Here is a 4365-nt window from a genome sequence, read left to right as displayed (position 1 = left end):
TGGAAATCAGTCAGGAGAACCTCCCATCTCTCTCTTCCGGACGTTGGTCAGCAGTACCTCCACTCTCTGGTCCAGAAGTCAGTCAGCAGAACCTCTCCTCTCTCTGACCTGGAAGTCAGTAAGGAAAATCTTCCCTCACTCTCGACCAAAGTCAGTCAGGAGAACCTCCCCTCTCTCTTGCCTGAAGTCAGTCAGGAGAATCTCCCCTCTCTCTATTTCAAGAGAACCCCCACTCTCTCATTCACAAGTCAGTCAGGAGATCCTCCCCTCTCTCGTCCAAAAGTCAGTCAGGAAATCCTCCCCTCGCTCTCATTCAAACACTGCCAATCTCTGGTCCAGAAGTCAGTCAGGAGAACCTCCCCTCTCTCGTCTAGAAGTCAGTCAGGAGAACCTCCCCTCTCTCTCATGCAAGAAACTCCACTCTCTGGTCCAGAAGCCAGTCAGGAGATCCTCCCTTCTCATCCAGATGTCAGTCAGGAGTACCTCCCCTCTCTCTCGTCCAGACGTGAGTCTGGAGTACCACCCCTCTCTCTTGTTCAAAAACTTCCCCTCTGTAGTCCAGAAGTCAGTCAGGAGAACCTCCCCTCTCTCTCATGCAAGAAACTCCACTCTCTGGTCCAGAAGTCAGTCAGGAGAACCTCTCCTCTCTCGTCCAGATGTCAGTCAGGAATACCTCCCCTCTCTCTCTCGTACCGAAGTCATACAGCACAACCTCCCCTTTCTCGTGTGCAAGAACTTCCCCTCTCTGGTCCAGAAGTCACTCAGGAGTACCTCCACTCTCTTGTCCAGATGTCAGTCAGGAGTACCTCCCCTCTCTCTCATCCGGACGTCGTACACGACAACTTCCCCTCTCTCTTGTCAAGAACTTCCCCTCTCTGGTCCAGAAATCAGTCAGGAGAACCTCACCTCTGTCATGTCTGGAGGTCGTTCAGCAGAACATCCACTCTATAGTCCAGAAGTCAGTCAGGAGAACCGTCCCTCTCTCTCATCTGGAACTCATTCAGGAGAACCTCCCATCTTTCTCTTTCAAGAACCTCCCCCGTCTCTCTCATTCAAGAACCTCCACTCTCTGGCCCAGAAGTCAGTCAGGAGAAGCTCTCCTCTCTCTCATCCAGAAGTAAGGCAAGAGAACCTCCCCTGTCTGGTCCAGAAATCAGTCAGGAGAAAGTCTGCTCTTTCTCTCCTGGAAGTCAGTCAGGATAATCTCCCCTCTCTGTCCTTCAAGAAACCTCCACTCTCTGATCAAGAAATCAGTCAAGAGAACGGCTCCTCTCTCTCATCCTGAAGTCGGTCAGCAGAACCTCCCTTTTCTGGTCCAGAAATCAGTCAGGAGAAACTCCCCTCTCTCTTCCCTGGTAGTCAGTCAGAATAATCTCCCCTCTCTCTCTGTCAAGAATATCTCCACTCTCTGGTCCAGAAATGAGTCAGGAGAACATCCTCTATCTCTCGTCCAGGAGTGCATCAGCAGAACCTCCCCTCTCTCGCCCAGAAGTCAGTCAGGGGAACCTCCCCTGTCTCTCATTCAAGAACATCTACTCTATGGTCCAGAAGTCAGTCAGGAAAACCTAACTTTCTCTTCTCCAATATTCAGTCAAGAGAACCTCCCCTCTCCTCCAGACGTCAGTCAGAACTTCCCCTCTCTCCCATCCGGAAGTTGGTCAGCAGAACCTCCACTCCCTCTTCCAGAAGTCAATCAAGAGAACCTCCCCTCTCTCTCATCAGGAAGTCAGTCAGGAGAACCTCCACTCTCTCATCCAGAAGTCAGTCAGGAGAACCTCCCCTCTCTCTCATCCAAAAGTAAGACAGGAGAATCTCCCCTCTCTCATCCATATGTCCGTCAGGAGAAACTCCCCTTCTCATCCAGAAGTCGGTGTGGAGATCCTCGACTCTCTGGTCCAGAAGACAGTCAGGAGAACCTCTCCTCTCTGTAGCCAGGAAGTCAGTCAGGAGAACCTCCCCTCTCTCGTCCAAAACTCACTCAGCAGAATCTCCCCTCTCTCGTCCAAAACTCAGTCAGCAGAACCTACCCTCTCTCTCGTACATGAGAACCCTCCTCTCTTGCCCAGAAGTCAGTCAGGAGAACCTCCCCTCTCTCTCATCCGGAAGTCGGTCTGGAGAACCACCACTCTCTCATCCAGAAGACAGTGAGGAGAACCTCCCATGTCTCTCACCTGGAAGTCAGTCAGAAGGACCTCCTCTCTCTCTCTCATGAGCCCCCACAATGAAGCCACAATGAAGTGTCTTAACCAAGAACAAATCAGACCATAGCCTGGTCCTGATCTGAATTCCCACTAACTTGCAAACACTTCTCCATATTGGCCACTGGATTCCCACATGGATCATTTCATTCTCGCAGTTCCAAGGGGACAGGGGTTTGGAAAAGGAGGAATGGCCAACATCGTTAATTGTGGTAAAGGCATCTAGTGCGGTGAGTACTAGAATGTGTGGAGTGAGAAAAATTATTCCAAACTTTGCCACATTCGGTGGCTGAAAGCAAGCCACGGATCACGTCCACACTAGAGGGAAGGGAATTCCAGGGACATGAGTTCTGGGAGGTCATCTTACTCTGCCTGCCACGCCTCTACACCCCAGTCCCCAGCAAAGGGTGTGAGGAAGAAGAACCCACAGTCCTCACAGTAAAACACGCATTCCCCTGCACCTTGCACACCAACGTCAGTTTTAGGAAGACACGGCGAGGCAAACGTTGTTAGCCAGTGCCTAATTCATCCAGGCGTTGTCAGCCAAGTGGAAAGCTACTTATTTACCGAGTAAGAAAGAAACAATCCCGGCCCTTGTGAAGTCTTCAGCTCAGTGCCAAGCAGCATGCTTCAGTGTAGTGAGGAGAACACTAAATAACAGAAACACAAAACAGCAGCAACAGCCATTTTTTAAAGGAATTTTGTCAATTTGAAGTCCAATATAGACGCTAATAATTGTTGTATTTACTCTGAATAACTCATCATAATGCCAGAGGTCTGGCTCATTTTTCCTGTGTGTTCGATAAAGCATGTGTTTATAAATACATGTTGAGGTTCCCAGAGAGCTGTGTGCTCCATTCTTCATTCTGAGAGACAATTGATTACCAGTACCTTGAAGTCATTTTTCAAGGAATAACCATCAATATTGACAGCTGCCAGTCTTTTCCCTTTATAATCAGCTAAAATCAGTTCTTGCCCATGGGGAAAATATTTACATTTCCAACCTGGGGTTACTTTCTAACTCCCAGGATAGGAATCAGGCATTATGTTGTGGTTCCTTAGAGATTCAGCTGTCCAAAGAACAGCTGACACAGAGAGCTGTGTGCACATTTGGAAGGGGGCTGATTAGCATGTGCACCTGCAGAACACATACACTCCTTGCAACCTTGTTCTCCAGCACCGGCATTCTGCACAGGGCTGGACACCAGTGGGGCAGGGCAGAAGACACCCACCACTCGGGGTCAGAAGGACCTGAGCTTGAATTCCTGCCTCCCCCCGCCGCTAAATTAATCATGTCCCCAGGCAATTGCTTCATCTCTGAGTCTCAGGCTCCCCTGGGCGGTGAAGCCCCCAGCCCCTCAGTTTCATAGACATTTGATAGGGACTGAGCTTGAACCGCACACACCCTGAAAACCATAGAGAACAGGGGTGGTTTGCAAGGTAACTGGCAACTCCGGGGCACGTTCCCTGTACTAGATTCAGCTCTTTAAAAGTACTGGATACAAGGTTTTGCAACAGAAAAATTGGCTTGTATGTTGTGTTTCACTGGTGGAAAGAGAATTGTTTTCTCTTAGCCCCCCCACCCCGACTCCACCGGCCCAGCTAGTCTGGTGACAGCTGAGACAAACGAGTGAAGAAGGGGCCCACACGACCTCACCTGTGGGAAGAGCATCCTCATGGCAGCCCTGGGGAGACGACAACCAAGTGAGGAGCTCACTGCCATGTGCTCTCCCCATCCCCACCCCTGCCCCCATCCCCAGCCACCAGCAGGAAGGTGGCAGCTCACTTTGTGGGGACGGGAGACACGCTGGCCGAAGGTGACACACTCTGTGTTCAGAACACTTGTGTGATGGTCACACCTGCCTCTTTGGGGCTCCACAAATATGCCACCAGCCATCACCAAGACCGTCACCCATCCGGCCTGCGTGTCATGAAACTAGATGACCTTCATTCAGGATCAAGATCTGGAGACTGGTGGAGATGATGGCAGGACCCCTTAGTCTTCCGGGGCCCAGATTTGACTGGTATGTGAGACTCAGCCCAAGGCAGGCTTCTCTGTCCCCTGAGTAGGAGTTCATCCTTCTATGGGAGGCTCGTGAGAACATCCCGGTGTATGTGTGTGCACACACACTCACACACACCTCTCGGGGATACTACAACGCTGTCA

This window comes from Panthera onca (genome assembly GCF_046562875.1).
Source record: "Panthera onca isolate mPanOnc1 chromosome Y unlocalized genomic scaffold, mPanOnc1 haplotype 2 h2.ChrY_unloc_1, whole genome shotgun sequence".
In the NCBI taxonomy this organism is placed as follows: Eukaryota; Metazoa; Chordata; class Mammalia; order Carnivora; family Felidae; genus Panthera; species Panthera onca.
Note: the sequence above shows the minus strand (reverse complement) of the source record.